This window comes from Cornus florida, unplaced genomic scaffold (assembly GCF_030987335.1).
Source record: "Cornus florida cultivar Cherokee Brave unplaced genomic scaffold, ASM3098733v1 CherokeeBrave_3.0.0_Hap2_Chr01, whole genome shotgun sequence".
Lineage (NCBI taxonomy): Eukaryota > Viridiplantae > Streptophyta > Magnoliopsida > Cornales > Cornaceae > Cornus > Cornus florida.
Window position 1 is genome coordinate 35,223,732 of NW_026775571.1, and position 18,130 is coordinate 35,241,861.

Below are 18,130 nucleotides of genomic sequence, written 5' to 3' on the forward strand. Positions count from 1 at the left end.
CCTTATTCGTCAAAATGTGTATATTTGATTCTAAACATGTATTGTGTACATGAGTACACTCTTTGCAATGTATTTGACATATATGAGATGAGGCCGGAGGCAAATGACATCTATTTTGTATCCTATGTAATTTTTAACTTCATGAAATTTTATGAAAATATTGAAAAATGCCAAGTTATTGTTTCATCATGGTTGCATCGGGTGTGGAAATTCCATTTTTATTCTTTTATAGAGTTTCATTAATCATGCATGAAGTGTGGCCAAGGGCCAAACGGTCATTTGAAGTCATTTGTTAATTTTGGATTTCAAAATTTCTATTTCAAGTTCATTTTCATCTTTTTGGCCGTTGGGGGGTCGAATTTTGCGTCGGTGGTATTTTTAAGCCATGGACTATTGTAGCACATCCTAATAGGTAAGTTACGTTTGCGTGCATGATCGTTTTCAAGAAAAAAACCTCATCCTTGGTGATTTGAGCTTCGTATGGACTCATTTTGTATTTTTATTGCATAATCCGGTTTAATGGTATTTTGGGTATTTTACTTGAAAAATAAAAACTTCTCTTGACATGGTCATATAGGAAACATGATTTTAGGAAGGGTTTCTTCTTTGTGTTTTTCCAAGAAATGTTGTCTTAGACACGAAAACCCCATTTCAAATTCAATTTTTTGGTAAGAAAATTTTTGCTTGCTGTTAACCTCATCTAATCGATTAGATGAGCCATCTAATCAATTAGATGGTCTTCTGTGGGATTTCCAGCATTTTGTTTTGGCATCTAATCGATTAGATGGTCCTGATTTGCATCTTTTGACCCATTTTCCTCATTTGATCATAACTTTGTCATCCGGACTCCAAATTGAGTGCATTTTTTTTTGAATTTGACTAATTTTTCATTTTCTATCCAACGGTGTACTTGGTTGCACCTAGATATTCATGAATAATTACTAGTTTACCCCTTTTAGACTTAAGTGCTCATTTTTCTTCGTCATGCCATTTCTCCTTCGTCCGGACTCCGAATCATGCGATTCTTGAGTCCATCTTGATTAATTTTTTGTTGTCTTTCCAATGGTATGCACAGTAGCACCCATTCATGGGTAAAATGACCATTTTACCCTTGGTCCATTTCTTGTAGGTTTTTTTGAAAACCTTGTTCCCTTCTTACTTCCTTTAGTCGCGGGACTCTTCGGGAAGCCACTTTCGTGTCTTAGGGATGGCGTACATCTCTCTAGACTTTCATTTCGTGTGAAAAGACTATTTTTCCCTTGGAGGCATACTTGGTCTATTTTTTATCTTTTTCTTCTGTGTTAGTTCTCGTTGAGTTTCGTGGCTTCTTAGAAGCTCACTTTGGTTTCTTAGAGACCTATTGTATCTCTAGAGACTTGGGTTCTATTTTTTTCCTTTCGCATTTTGGATTCGTTATCGGATCTACATTTGGTTCATCAGAGGATGCACTGGCCTAAAAACCAGGGCCATCACAACCTAGAGACAAACTCACATCCACTACTCTTGGGTTAATGGGGTTTAAGGTAGACAAGAATGGGCATTGGTTCAATCCCATTGAGCAGGGCTGGAATATTGAGGCTTTAGAAATAGGGGAACTTTGGGATGATGGGGAATTTCTTGTCCCACTTAATATTCCAGTCCCCGGTGTGCATGAAGATGATGATCATAACGACCTTCCTCTCGTTGATCCTCATGCCTCTATGCCTCCTCCACATAACAATCTCGCCATTCCGAGCTTCTCACGCAGCAAAATGCTTTTTTTCACAAGCATATTGGCATCTCTCGCCGGACTGAAGCTAAGGTTAATGATATGGCCAGTTTACTTGACACCATAGAGGGTGATATCGACACCATCAAAAAGAATCTCCAAGAAATGCGTATGGATAGTGATCTTCCTCTATATTGAGGACATCTCAGATTGGTTTCATCTTTGCTAGTCTTTTGCATTACTTTTACTTTAGTTTTAGTCAGTTTAGCCTCCTTAGGTTATATTTTCTTTTTGAGGATGACAAAAAGGGGGAGAAGATGTGTTTGATGAGTAGTAGGTTGATGGTGGTTGATAATTTTATTTTGTTGATGTTGATGGTTTATTTTGGTTGGATATTGGTTGATATAGTTTCTTTTGCTAACACAGTTTATTTTATAGACTTCATGACTATGTGTATTGATGAGTGCTCAAATGTGACGCAATTTAGCACCTAATTAAGGGTATTTTAGTCCATTCATCTATCTTTATTTTCCTATTTTAGTAGTTATTTGTGTTTTTTTCTATTTCAGTTCATTAAGGTTCAAATGGGCTAAAAATGGTCTATTACAGCCTTTTTGGAGTCAAGCAAAAGTTTCAAGAAGATTTTAGAAAAATCCAGAAAAAGGTCAAAAATGCTGAATTTTTGGATGGATCGAGATTTTTTAGATTGATCGAAGATTTCTTAAATTGATTGAAAATGTTCTGGTAGTGAGCTATTTTATTCCCGTGCGCCTGAACTCCACCAACCACATAGTTACGGGATTAGATATTTTGAGGGCTTATTTTTTGACTTGTTCACTACTCCAAGGACCTTATATAGAGGGAAAATTGAACCATTTTGTAATATATCTTTTGTCTTTAATTTTTTTTCATTGTAATTTTATTTTCTCTCTCTAGAAAAGTTAGAGATTAGGGTTAGAAGAAAAAAGAGGAGTGGAGGCTCCAAGAACACATCTCAACATCTACACACACTCTCTCTCTATAATTCATCTATAATTCAACAAAGAAGAAGAGGAAGAAGATAGAGCCATGTTTGGGGATTGCCCTTGAGAGTTCCAAAATCACACCCACCTCCTCCATGATTGGCTAAACTTCTTCCTAGGGCTTGGATGAGCTCCAAGTTTGTAATCTAAACCTCTATCTCTTTTATACTTTTTGGGGAATAATGTCTTGTGATTAATGTTTTAGCCTTGTGAATTTAATGAATCTTGGGTTCTCCTTTGATTTCTATGGATTAATTCTTTCTATTGATTCTCTATATGATTACATATTGTCTTATGTGTGATTATTTGGTAATTGATCTCTACACTAGTTTTTGTATATTGATTGCATGTTTATGTGTGATTAATTGAGAATTTAGAGATGGTTAGACATGGTTTTTATTAGATGGGTTTGTCCATTAATTTGATGGATTATACTTATGCTTGATGAGTTGTTCTACAATTTAATTCATGCTTGTAGGTAGGTAGACAATCTTTACTTGATTTGTTATTCCATGGCTTATTAATGCAAATTCCATGATTCTCTATATTAATGTGTGCTACAATTGTGACTAGTTTGATGGGTCATGCTTAGAATTGATGGGTTGTGCTATACTTAATTTATTTGTCGGTTAAATAGACAATTCATACATGAATTTGGTCGTCCATGCTTAATATTGCAATTGGTAGTCGCATTTTGTTCATAAAAATGTTTTACCCAAATTAGTTGAAAGTGTGTGGTTTGGTGAATGAGCTTGGTGGCGATTCCAATGCACCCCAAGACCTCACTCTCATCTCTTAAATCCCTATCTCAACTTAGTTTTATTTTACTTGCATTTTAATTAATTGTTTTCTACCAACACAACTCTCTCTTTTACAATCAATTGATACATTAGAGTCGAAGTTAAATTCCAACACGTATAATCCCTGCAGACGATCCCTACTCGTTATACTTCATTAGTTGTAGTAGTGGTTTTTATAAATGTAAATTTGACTAAAAAGGCTTCTGAAACCACATTCATATTTTGACCTTGCGAAGCGACCTCTCGCATTAAAAGTCCGTTTTCTTAATCACTTAGAGGAAGCGGTGAGACCTCGTCAAATTTTGGCGCCGTTGCCGGGGATTAACAGTTTTATTGGAATTAGACTAGACAATAGTGTTCATTTAATTGTTTCTATTTTTATTTTATTTTCCGCTATATATTCTTTTCTCATTCTTGATATTATTTGTCAATTAGGTACTTGACTACAAAGAAGACAAATATTGGATCTTAAAGCATTCATTGGAGTTTAAAGCTAGCATTGGAATTTGAAGTTGCTTAAGGACCTTTGTGAGAAATTCTTGGAACTCTTGTATTTTAATTGTACACTTCTTTACATGCTTGTGATGCTCATTATATTGTTTAAATTTTTGTCTAAACATCAGCCCATGTGGAGGCCAATTTTTTTTCTTGCATTTGGATTTTAATTTTGAATGGAGGAATTGTTTGATCCAAGTTTCGGGAAAAAATACATCCCTTCACCTTATGCTCCTCTATCATATTTTAGTCTTTATGAGATTGAGTCTAATGTAAAACATGCATCATTTTATTATGGGTTGATCACTCTTTTAATCCTCCATATAACTATTGCCCTCCCCCACCATTTTATGAAAAACTACATCCATCACCTAATTCACCTAAGTTTCAAGAAAAAATGTTTGTAATGATCCGAATTTTCACGGATATTTTTTTTTTATTTTTTTTTCTTCCCGTTGTCTTTCCTTTCTGAGTTCAGTTCCTCTTCACTTAGTATCATCTCAAGTACACTGGAGTCATTTCTGAGACTCTTTTCTAGGGATTGACAACTTCCTTTGAGGACCAAGTCGTTTCCACATTTTTCGTTTTTTGGACACTATTCACTTTTCGTCATTTTCCCTATTTTGTCTTTTCCCCGTTTGACAGTTTGTTGGCAAAACCACACTTCTTATGTTCGAAGTTGGTTTTTGACTTCATTTATCTCCATCTTGAGTGGTTTCCACGAAATACGTATCTTTACTTTTACAAGAAAGTACTCTGGTTGCTCCCGGTGTCCATAGGGGCATGGATGCAAAGTTCTTTGAAATTATTTTCTTTTCTTGGAGTGTTTTTCATAAATATCTTTTGAAGATATTTTATTTCAGGGGTTTTTAAGAAAATATTTTTGGAAGATATTTTTTTCTGGGCCATTAGTGCACTTTTCACTTTTTAGAGGGGCCATTGTGCAATTAATGAAAGTTATTGCTAAATGCCTTGTTTTGAGCCTGGATCCTCGTACGAGATTCATTTTCACTTTTAGTCGAGTCGTGTACTCTTAGAAATTCCTTCTGGTCATTGTTTTCCAGTTTCAAGGTTTCTGGCCCCAATTAGCGCCAAATTTGTTTAGGGCATAACTTTCTGCTCGGGACTCAGTTTTTGATGTTGTTTCTTCTGTTGTTCATATTTTCTCATTTTGAATCTTTTTTGTTCACAGAGTTTTGTCATTTGAGTGCGTCTGCTCAAATTTCACTTTTTCGGACCCGACGAGGCCCGTTCGGGGCACTTTTTGAGATTTCTATAAAAGGGGGGTGAGATATTTTATTTTTTCATCTGTCCCACTCTCTTGCACGACCTGAAGCTTCCATGGCAGCCCAAGGGAGGCTGCCACCTTCTCTCTCCTCTTTTGAGCTTCATTCCTTCGTCAGAACATAGATGGGCCTTTGCGTTTAGTGTTCGTGTTGACTACACGCTTCTTTCACCCTTATTAGAACCCATATCTGACCATTCTTTGAATTTGGGTTTGAAGTCAAGTTATGATTTTGATGGGGCTTCCTTGGGGGTTATGTGCACGGTGTAGTTCCCAACAAAACCTAGAAGTTTCGTCGGATTCGGAGCGGTTTCCATTTGGCGGCTTTTGAGATTTTCATCTCAAATTGAGGTAGGGGATGTTCTAGGCTTTTGTGTGTGTTGTATTGAGTGTTTAGCATAATTATACAACTTAATTGAATGCCTTGTATCGATTCTAGAAAATTTGTATTAATTATTTCTTTGTATGAAATTTAATTCACAAAGATGTGTATAACTTAGAATGGAATTGTGACATGCTAGAAAATCATGTTTTAATATATTTGTTAACATATATTAAATTGGGATTAATTAAATAAGAATTGCATATTTTATTTAAGATTTATTTTTTGTGAAAGATTAAATCCCATGGCCGTACGTAGCATAAAATTGACTTGTGATATGCTTTTAAATTCTATCTTGGCATGTTGTTTAATATACTTTAATTTAAGAGCATTTGGACAAGTATGAAAATTTAGAGATTTTAATTAAATGACTAATTAAAATCTAATTAAGGGTTCCATTGGCCTAATTAAGTGTTTAACTTGATATTTGTGATAACTATGACTTATGTTCTAGCATATGTTAATTTGGAACTATTTGATGTTGTTGTAGAAGTTAAGGATTTGATTATCATGATTTAATTAAATTTCACTTCATTGTTCTTATGGCCTAATCGAGTTTTGATGTGGTGTATGTAATAACCATGCTATATTGTTTATCATGTATTAATTAGAGGCCATTTGATTGAGATTTGATTCTTAGGGAATTTAATTAGTTTATTGATTAAATTCCGTTTCTATTATATTATTGATTAACTCATGTATTTGACATTGATAGTATGTTTAAACCATGACTTTTGACTTATAACGGATTTATGAGTTATGTTCCAATATTGGATTATATTGTTATAGCGCGGAACGAATCGCACTCTGAAGATCCGACATTGTCATCCTATAGTAGTTGTGGATTTAGAGCATGTGTTGTGTGGTTTCAGCCTACTTGTGCATGAAGGTAGTTTCGTATACTATTCAACATGTATATAAGTTGTAAACTTATCTATTTATTTTGGAACCACTTAGGACATTGCATGATGGCTAGGGTTTGGCTCTAGTACAGGGACAAGAGTCCTCTGAGTCAAAAGTTCGCGCGTTGGGTAGGCTGCCTGGAGTTAGTAGCTCTAAATTAGCCCAGAAAAGTTCGTGCGTTGGGTAAGCTACCTGGGGGTTAGTAGCTCCAAATTAGCCCTGTATCGGTCTCTTCCGACTGATATCCAAGTCTTCCACTATTTGTTTTCATATTCAATTCCAAGTTATCAATCATGTTTATATTATGACTGTGGCTTTGCCTATTGGCGATTTGATGTTGTTAAGTACATCCATACTAAATTGCTATATTTAGTTGATTTAGCATTTAGATTTCAAGTTGATAACTTTAAGAATCTATATCTAGTTGCTTTGTGTGAGCATGTTTCTATCTGGTTGCTTTGTGTAAGCATGTTTCTAACAAGTTGCTTTGTGTAAGCATGTTATATCTTGTTACTATGTGTAGCATGCTCATGTGTTGTTGAAATTGCATAAAGGATGTGTTTTATGCTAGAAATTATCTTAGGTAGCTAGGATGCCCCCTGAGTCTCAGCTTTGATATAGACGTTAAGTGGAATGAACCCCAATGATTAAATCATGTACACTTGTAAAATGTAAGTCGATGCATGCTCATTTCCTATGAGTAGCTTTATGTTACTCACCCCTACGATACTGGGGCATATTTCAGGTACAGGATACAAGATTAGGGATTGCAATTGCTTGCGTGATTTGCTGAGTTGAGCTTCTTTAGAAGCATTCTTGTTCACATGCAAGTGTTAGCATGTTCATGTTTTGTCTATGAAATATAATTTTTCTAACTTGGAGCTTTAACATGTCAAATATTGTAAATGTATTGTAATGAGGCCATAAGCCATTGTAGCACATCTATTTTATCATATTACATACACTTGCAAGCTCACTTTGGCAAACAATACCTTCTTTGATGAAACAAAAACTCTAAGTAGCATTTTTAAGGAGTTTTACCCTATTCTGTTCCAGGGGCATTTCGGGTATTTCACAATACTTGTTTTTTTCATTTTTCCTCATTAGTCACATAGAAAACTCAATTTTGAGGGGGGGTTTCTTTTTTGTGTTTTTCCATAAAACATCATCTTGGCCCTTAAAAATCAATATTTTTCCGAAAAATCCTTGCTGCTAGGTTTTGCAAATTTTTAGTACAAATGTAGTTGGTACTATTTATCGACTTTTTTTTGAAAATCGTCACGACCGATCCAAAAATTCCGGAGGTCTTGTAGGTGTATTTTAAGATTGTATTTTCAATTTAGGCAATTTAAAAGCCTCCCGAAGCCCTATTTCCAAAACTTGGGCAGTAGCTCAGATTAGTTTTTTTTCCTCTTGACCTGATTTTCTTGGGAGCATTCTGGGCATTTTACAATGCATTTTTTTTTTTTTTGTTTCCGTCCGCCAACGGGGTAGGAAACTTGATTTTAGGGGGGGTTTCTTCTTTGAGTTTTTCCAAAAAAAAGTCCGTTTAGATGCCCGTTTTTACTCTCAGTTGCAGCAATGGTGGGTTGTCTTCGTCGGGCCGCCACGACATCATTTTTGTTTTTGACCTTTCTCCCCCGTCCAGACTCCAAATTGAGTAAACTTTTTTATGAACTTGACTAATTTGTCATTGTCTTTCCAGCGGTGTGCTCGATAGCACCTGAATCCACTTTTTTCAAAATAACCATTTTGCCCCTAGGTTCTTTTTGTCCGTTTTTGAAACGACACTTCTGCATTTGTTTCCTTTCAGTTCCGTGACCTTATTGAGGGTCACATTGGTGTCTTAGAGACGCATTGTATCTCTAGAGACCGTTGTTTCACCTTTTGCTTCCGCATTTCGGATCCATTATCGGGTCATCTTTGGGTCATCACTGACGCACCGGGTTTACAAAACTTGGGCCGTCACAAGTGGTATCAGAGCTCCTAGGTTCGAAAACCTTAGGACAACGGGTTTTGGGTGCATATCATGATTTTGTTACCATGCTCTATGTGTTTATATGCTTTATGATAACATGTTTTGATTGATAACATGTTTATGTGCTTACGTGCTATATGTTGTATGCCGTTCATTTAGCATTGTTTTATTCTAATGTAAAGAGCATGACATGTGACGTATGCTAGATTAGAATTGTATATGCATAATTGTGTTGCATATTTGGCATGACACGGAATTGGTCATTGAGGCACGAGTTGAGGTTGATGGTGATTGTAGTCATAGTTTTGTGGTAGTATAAGTTATTGTCGACCTAGTATTGGTTTTAAGGTAGGTGGATGGTCACCTTTTGTTTAGGCTCTCATGAGATGAGTTGTTTGGCATTACCATAGTGCTGGATTTATTGGTTTGGGACCATTATGAGGTTATGGACCTCTTAGGATCCTTGATTATTCAGGATGATTCCTCTGGAACTTGCGTTTTTCGTGGGCGGGTACATTGTGAGCGGGTGCATGGCACTGTCATGCTACCGTGCTGGCTAGCTACAAGCGCAGTTTGGATGGAATCAGTGTTAGTTCTGTTTTGATAGGCGTTGTCCTTTGATCAGTAATGATGATGGTTATTTTAGGGATCAGTCATGGTGATTGATTTAGTTGTTATTGGTATGGCTGTAGTTGCCATTTTCCTTGAGGAGTTCTTGCGTAATGACGTTTTTGGGATCAAGTCGATTGATTGATGTTTCGGGTAGTGAGAGCACTGCACTGTTAGTGTCACTTGTAGTGTTACCTTTAGATTCGGAGTTAGATTGTTAGAGTCTTACCATTGTGGTAAGGTCTCACGTCTGTTTGGAGTCAAATTATAGCTAGGACTTGTTTTCCTTTTACCTAGACACTCTAGGACACGATGTCCATAGGGTTCATTGTTGCATCATCTTATCTTCTACAGTTTCGTTACTACCATGTTAGTAGTATGATTTATGTTATTGCGATGCATGAGTAGGTGGAGGTCTATCCACATTTGTTTTCTTGTTGTATGACATTAGCATACCTTATTTACATGCTTATAAATGCCATGTTGTTACTATGCTTTAATAATATGCTTTTGCGTTACGTGGAAACATGCTTCATGTACCTTTGATTTTATCTATGTAAGTAGATTTGCTTACTTGGTAGTTGCATTCCTTGTCATATGCATGACTTTCATGTTTAGTTTTCCCTTTTGTTTCCTCCGGTCGCACTTAGTGCGTATGTGGGTTTTGTAATGGTTCCATTGTGAGATTCCTTGTGGAGGAGTTTTCACATTTGTTTTGTTTTGAGTTGTGCGCTTCCCTAAGGTGGGAAGAACGCTCCATTTTCATGTTCGTTGTGTTAACACTCATGGGGGGATAGGGTTCCTCTTCTTTTTCTTGGTTGTCTCTTCTCTTTCGTCCCATCATGCACAGTTTTGGGGTTAGTTGGTCCGTGCGGGTCACCGTGGTTGTCTTGAGTCCTTGGTGAGGGTTTGGTGGATTTTGGTTGACTTACTTCCAAGTAGGGGGTGAAGTCTTTAACCTTGTTGTCTTTTGTTTTAGAGGTGGAGTCGTGGTGTTGTCCTTCTTAGGACTGGTGGTTTTCTTTCTTTCGTGTCTTCCCTTGGGGAGTTTTTACTGTGTTTGTTGACGGAGTTATGGTGCTCAGGGTGGGTTGATTTGTGTGAGATCATTTTACGAGGACTTGTGTCCACATTATTGAGGATTTTTTTTGATTTGTCAGGTGAGCTCGATGCTCTTTTGAGAATGTCTTTTGGAGACTTGTTTCGATTTTGGAGACCTGGATGTGGTTGACCCTTAGGAGAGGTTTTGAAGGATCGCAGTTGGATTCGGCTTATTTATGAAGTTTTCTCGTCCTAGTTATGGCTAGGCATCATTTTGAGGAATTATAATTCCAGTGATTGGGTATGGAATGAAATTGAGGAATTTTGATTTAGCCTGGTATTGCCAAGCACGGTTTTGAGAGACTCTATTTTTATGACTATGGTTGTCAGAATTTTGATGTGTATGCCACGTGGTGGACTTGTTTTTCGAGAACTTAGTTATCCATGATAAGGATGTGGATATGATGTTTAATTTCGGTATAGTTTTGTAATTGATCTGCTTCAGGGAGATATGTGGGACTTTCAATGAAATGTCTTGTATTGAGGTTCGTTTTGATTCATGGTGGGGTTGACTTATCTGTCAGGTTTTGGATTCCTGATTAATGTTGTTAATAGAGGTATTTGGAGACATTGGAGATATTGGTTTTGTTGTATTGAGGATTTAAGGCCTTAAGCATAGCGGTACCTATAGCATTGTTGTCAGAGTTTTGGGATTGGCCAGGGTGGTCCGGCCGGACATCTTTGGAACATATCTTAACTCTGGTACAAAATGTTGGTCCCCGTAGTGCTTCTGGTAATGATCATTTTTGACATTGATGTCATTTGTATCGAGAGGTTTCTTGGGTAGACCTAGTGGGGGGGCAGGTTATGAATTAGTGCCTTATACTGCCATGCTATCGTACAAAGTTGTGTGTTGTGGGAGAGTACTAGTTGCCGTCGATGCTACCTTACTGACGAGTAAGTGTGGGTGGGCACTAGGCACTGTCATTGCTACCACACATTTGAGTACGTCGTGGGCGGGTTTTGGTCGCTATTCGTATTGCCACATCGTCTTGTTCGGTACCCTGATATGATACGTGGTTATCTTGGAGATCTTTTGGTGGTCGTTTTTGGATCGGTATGATGGTTCATCTAGAGGGATGTTTACGTTTGTTGTCTTCTGTTCCTTTGTCTCACCTTGGGTTCTGTGTGTGAGTTCCGACTTGTTGGGTGGCCATTTCGCCACTTTCTTTTTGAGGGGTTGTCCTGTCATTAGCACATGGGTGCGAATGACATTGGTCTATGCGTTGTCTTTCAGCTTTGGGATTGCTTTTGTATCGCGTTTTGGGAATGAAATCCTTTTAAGGTGGGAAGGTTGTAATGACCCGGATTTTCACGGATATATATATATTTTTTTTCTTTTCGTTGTCTTTCCTTTCTAAGTTCAGTTCTTCTTCGCTTAGTGTCGTCCCGAGTACTCTGGAGTGATTTCTGAGACTCTTTTCTGTGGATTGACAACTTCCTTTGAAGACCGAGTCGTTTCCATATTTTTCATTTTTTCGACACTATTCACTTTTCGTCCTTTTTCCTATTTTGTCTTTTCCCCGTTTGACACTTTGTTGGCATAACCACACTTCTTGTGTTTGAAGTTGGTTTTTGATTTCATGTATCTCCATCTTGAGTGGTTTCCACGAAATACGCATCTTTACTTTTGCAAGAAAGTACTCTGGTTGCTCCCGGTGTCCATAGGGGCATGGATGCAAAGTTCTTTGAAATTATTTTCTTTCCTTGGGGTGTTTTTCGTAAATATATTTTGAAGATATTTTATTTCAGAGGTTTTTAAGAAAATATTTTTGGAAGATATTTTCATTTTGGGCCATTAGTGCAGTTTTCACTTTTTAGAGGGGCCATTATGCAATTAATGAAAGTTATTGCTAAATGCCTTGTTTTGAGCATGGATCCTCATATGGGATTCATTTTCACTTTTCGTCTAGTCGTGTACTTATAGAAATTCCTTCTGGTCATTATTTTCCAGTTTCAGGGTTTCTAGCCCCGGTTAGCGCCAAATTTGTTTGGGGCATAACTTTCTACTCGGGACTCAGTTTTTGAGACTGTTTCTTCTGTTGTTCATATTTTCTCATTTTGAATCTTTTTTGTTCATAGAGTTTTGTCATTTGAGCGTGTCTGCTCAAATTTCACTTTTTCGGACTCTACGGGGCCCGTTCGGGGCACTTTTTGAGATTTCTATAAAAGGGGGGTGAGATATTTTATTTTTTCATCTTCCCCACTCTCTTGCACGACCTGAAGCTTCCATGGCGGCCCAAGGGAGGCTGCCACCTTCTCTCTCCTCTTTTTAGCTTCATTCCTTCGTCAGAACATAGAAGGGCCTTTGCGTTTAGTGTTCGTGTTGACTATGCGCTTCTTTCACCCTTATTAGAACCCATTTCTGACCATTCTTCAAGTTTGGGTTTGAAGTCAAGTTGTGATTTTGATGGGGCTTCCTTGGGGGTTATGTGCACGGTGTAGTTCCCGACAAAACTTAGAAGTTTCGTCGGATTCGGAGCGGTTTCCATTTGGTGCCTTTTCAGATTTTCATCTCAAATTGAGATAGGGGATGTTCTAGGCTTTTATGTGTGTTGTATTGAGTATTTAACATGATTATATAACTTAATTGCATGCCTTGTATCGATTCTAGGAAATTAGTATTAATTATTTCTTTGTATGAAATTTAATTCACGAGGATGTGTATAACTTAGAATGGAATTGTGGCATGCTAGAAAATCATGTTTTAATATGTTTGTTAACATATATTAAATTGGAATTAATTGAATAAGAATTGCATATTTTATTTAAGATTTATCTTTTGTGAAAGATTAAATCCCATGGCCGTACCTAGCATAAAATTGACTTGTGATATGTTTTTAAATTCTGTCTTGGCATGTTGTTTAACATACTTTAATTTGAGAGCATTTGGACAAGTATGAAAATGTAGAGATTTTAATTAAAATGATTAATTAAAATCTAATTGAGGGTTCCATTGGCCTAATTAAGTGTTTAAATTGATATTTGAGATAACTATGACTTATGTTCTAGCATATGTTAATTTGGAACCATTTGATGTTGTTTTAGAAGTTAGGGATTTGATTATCATGATTTAATTAAATTCCACTTTATTGTTCTTATGGCCTAATCGAGTTTTGATGTGGTGTATGTAATGACCATGTTATATTGTTTATCATGTATTAATTGGAGGCCATTTGATTGAGATTATAAACCTTGGGAATTTAATTAGTCTATTGATTAAATTCTGTTTCTATTGTATTATTGATTAACTCATGTATTTGACATTGATAGTATATTTAAAGCATGACTTTTGACTTATAATGGATTTATGAGTTATGTTTCAATGTTGGATTATATTGTTATAGCGCGTAACGAATCGCGCTCTGAAAATTCGACATTGTCATCCTTTAGTAGTTGTGGATTTAGCGCATGTGTTGTGTGGTTTCAGCCTACTTGTGCATGAAGGTAGTTTCGTGTACTATTCAATACGTATATAAGTTGTAAACTTATCTATTTATTTTGGAACCACTTGGGACATTGCATGATGGCTAGGGTTTGGCTCTAGTACGGGGACAAGAGTCCTCTGAGTCAAAAGTTCGCGCATTGGGTAGGCTGCCTTGGGTTAGTAGCTCTAAATTAGCCCAGAAAAGTTCGCGCGTTGGGTATGCTACCTGGGGGTTAGTAGCTCCAAATTAGCCCTGTATTGATCTCATCCGACTAATGTCCAAGTCTTCCACTATTTGTTTTCGCATTCAATTCCAAGTTATCAATCATGTTTATATTGTGATTGTGATTTTGGCTGTTGGCGATTTGATGTTGTTAAGTACATCCATACTAAATTGCTATATTTAGTTGATTTAGCATTTAGATTTCAAGTTGATAACTTTGAGAATCTATATCTAGTTGCTTTGTGTAAGCATGTTTCTATCTGGTTGCTTTGTGTAAGCAAGTTTCTAACTAGTTGCTTTGTGTAAGCATGTTATATCTTGTTGCTATGTGTAGCATGCTCTTGTGTTGTTGAAATTGCATAAAGGATGTGTTTTATGCTAGAAATTATCTTAGGTAGCTAGGATTCTCCCTGAGTCTCACCTTTGACATAGACGTTAGGTGGAATGAACCACAATGATTAAATCATGTACACTTGTAAAATGTAGGTCGATGCATGCTCATTTCCTACGAGTAGCTTTATGTTACTCACCCCTACGATACTGGGGCATATTTCAGGTACAGGATACAAGATTGGAGATTGCAATTGCTTGCGTGATTTGCTGAGTTGAGCTTCTTTAGAAGCATTCTTGTTCACATGCAAGTGTTAGCATGTTCATGATTTGTCTATGAAATGTAATTTTTCTAACTTGGAGCTTTGACATGTCAAATGTTGTAAATGTATTGTAATGAGGCCATAAGCCATTATAGCACATCTATTTTATCATATTTCATACACTTGCATGCTCATTTTGGCAAACAATACCTTCCTTGATGAAACAAAAACTCTAAGTACCATTTTTTGGAAGTTTTACCCTATTCTGTTCTAGGGGCATTTCGGTTATTTCACAATATGTTTTTTTCATTTTTCCTCTAGTGTTACATAGAAAACTCAATTTTGAGGGGGGTTTTTTCTTTGCGTTTTGCCATAAAACATCATTTTGGCCCTAAAAAATCAATATTTTTCCGAAAAATGATTGCTGCCAGGTTTTGTAAATTTTTAGTACAAATGTAGTTGGTAATATTCATTGACTTTTTTTTTGAAAATTGTCACGACCGATCCGGAACTTCCGGAGGTCTTGTGGGTGCATTTTAAGATTACATTTTCAATTTAGGCAATTTAAAAACCTCCCGAAGCCCTATATCCAAAACTTGGGCAGTAGCTCAGATTAGTTTTTTTTCCTCTTGACCTGATTTTCTTGGGGGCATTCTGGGCATTTTACAATGCATTTTTTTTTGTTTCCGCCCACATTTGGGGTAGGAAACTTGATTTTAGGGGGGGTTTCTTCTTTGAATTTTTTCAAAAAAGTCCGTTTAGATGTCCATTTTTACTCTCAGTTGCAGTAGTGGTGGGTTGTCCTCGTCGGGCCGCCACGACATCATTTTTGTTTTTGACCTTTCTCCCCCGTCCGGACTCCAAATTGAGTAAAAAAAATTTTGAACTTGACTAATTTGTCATTGTCTTTCCAGCGGTGTGCTCGATAGCACCTGAATCCACTTTTTGCGAAATGACCATTTTGTCTCTAGGTTCTTTTTGTCCGTTTTTTAAACGACACTTCTGCATTTGTTTTCTTTGGGTTCCGTGACCTCATTGAGGGTCACATTGGTGTCTTAGAGACGCATTGTATCTCTAGAGACCGTTGTTTCACCTTTCGCTTCTGCATTTCAAATCCATTACCGGGTCATCTTTTGGTCATCACTGACGGACCGGGTTTACAAAACTTGGGCCATCACAATGTTAGCTGTACTTGATGGGCTTAATTCATAAACTTAATTTATCCTTTCAGATTCTCAAATTTTAGCCAAGCTTGAAGTTCAAGTTGAGCAAATTGCAAGTACTCTTTCTCGTCAAGAGGAGGAGGATGAGGCAAATGAAAAAATGGCAAGAACTTCAATTTATGTAGATGAGGATGATGAGAGTGAAGAGGAAGAAGTAGCAAGTGAGCATTTTGAGGAGTTAATGAGTCCACCAATGGCTAATTCAATAGGGCACAACATGATTAATGAGGATTTTTCTTGTTTTGATCATAATTTGATTCTGGCCTTTGATACTTTAGAGAGTGAGGAGATGACCACTATAGAGTTAGGAGAGGAGGAGGAGGAACTTGTTGAAAAGGGCATTCTTTCTATTATCTCCAAAGACCCTCTTGAGATATTCCTTTTTGAAATGTAAAAAAATGGTGGTGTTGACCTTGAAAGCTCCAAAAATGAAATAAACTCTCTAATAAACTCCTTAGCTAACTTGGAAGGTGAGGAGATATCGATTTTTGAGGAAGAGAAAAAGGATGAAGAGAAGGTGTTTCTTGATATTCCAAATAAGTCTTTAAAAGACATTGACTTGCCAATTCACAAAAGAAGTGATTCTTTGAATACACTTCAAGAGCACAAAAATGAGGCAAGGCCAACAATGATTGATTTTGTTTCCAAGACCGCAGATAAAAGGAAAGAAATCATCTCTTTCATTTCTTTTTAAGTCATTCTTTTGGAGGATGATTTCATTGTTATAAGTGAGGTATTAAATGAGAAAATGGAAAAGAGGGTCAATAAGGATGTTTTATATCCGGTTTTTGATACGTTTGACTAGTGAGTCGAACCAACGTCTTGCTAGAGACGTTAAACCCTAGTATTCATAGAGTTTCTCAACTCTATTCCTCTCCCATTTCTTTTTATCTTTTATTTCTTGCGTCGTCTAGATATGTTCCATTACACTTCATTGTCAAAAATCAGGTTTTTAAATTATATTCATGCATTTTGGGGCCTTAGAAAAAATTTTGCCTTTGAAAAATTTTCAAAATTCAGCATTTTGTGCCCAGGCAGCGCCTAGTTCGATCGCTCAAACATATTCTGATCGATCGAAAATGGTCTCAATCGATCAGAATTATTTTCAATCGATCGGAATTGCGTCAGAAAATTTTGATCCCAGAGCAACTATTTTTCAGAATTCGATCCATCGTAGCTTATCTCGATTGATTGAAGGACTTTTAATAGATCAAGCACTGTTCAAAAATAAATAAATAAATAATTTTGCATCCCTTCTTTCCTTGCATGTTTATTTGTTTTATTTTTTGTGTGTGTGTACATACTTGTTATGTCTAAAAAAAATAAAAATTATTTTTATTTTTTATTATTTTGTTCTTGCATCATTTTTTCTTTTTACTTTTCATTTCTTGTATTGTACATATTCTTTTATTACATTTTATCTTCTTTATTTTTCTTTTTGTATTTCGTTCATGTATTTTATTCTTTGATTTTCTTCTATTTTGTATATACTTGCTTTCATTAAATGAAAAATATAAAAAAAATTCATCAGTGTGCCCTTATATGTAGTCATGCTATTTTCATATTTTCTATTAGACTTGACCTCATATCTCTCATAGTACTCATACTATATTGCCTTAGAATGCTTGCTTTACTTATCTTATCCCATTTCATATTTGATGTGAGTTTGCTAGTGTGGTTATTCAAGTAAGTATTTGATTCCAAGTTTGGGGGTGAACTTTTTCCCAATGGATCATTGTCAGGCTTCATCTCTTTACCACCACAGTATATTCTTTTCATCTTTTCCATTGTTCTCATTGCACATTGAGGACAATATGCGGTTTAAGTTTGGAAGCAAGGTGACTTTATTGCATTCTACTTAAGTTGGAGCTTTAATTGCATGATTGAGATGTGAAATCCTTGTTAGCAATGATTTTGATCTTTTGAGGACCATGATACTTAGAATTTAAAAATTGCTTGACTTGAGAGTCCAATACTCCTTATATGCCTTGTGGATGCCATTTAGGAGTAAAGTTTTCGAAAGATTGATATCTTGCTTGCATTTGTGATCCACATCATCTTGTGATTGTGATTGTTTTGAGATTCACTCTAGGATTCTATACTAGCACAGGCGCATACTAGCATTCATTTGTGGGGTACATGCTTTGTTGACTATTGATTTGGTTATATCCCAATTGAGCTAGTAGTGCATTGAAAACTTTCATTTTTGATAAAGATGGATAACAAACCCTTTTCATTGAGTAGCTAGGATTCTAGCCTCATTAAGCACTGAATTTCTCGCGTCGAAAGGTGGAGGGCCCAAACTCTAGGTTAAATATATATATATAATAAAAAATAAAATAAAAAAAAGAAAACGGGAGGACTTCTCCCAAAAGGTGAGA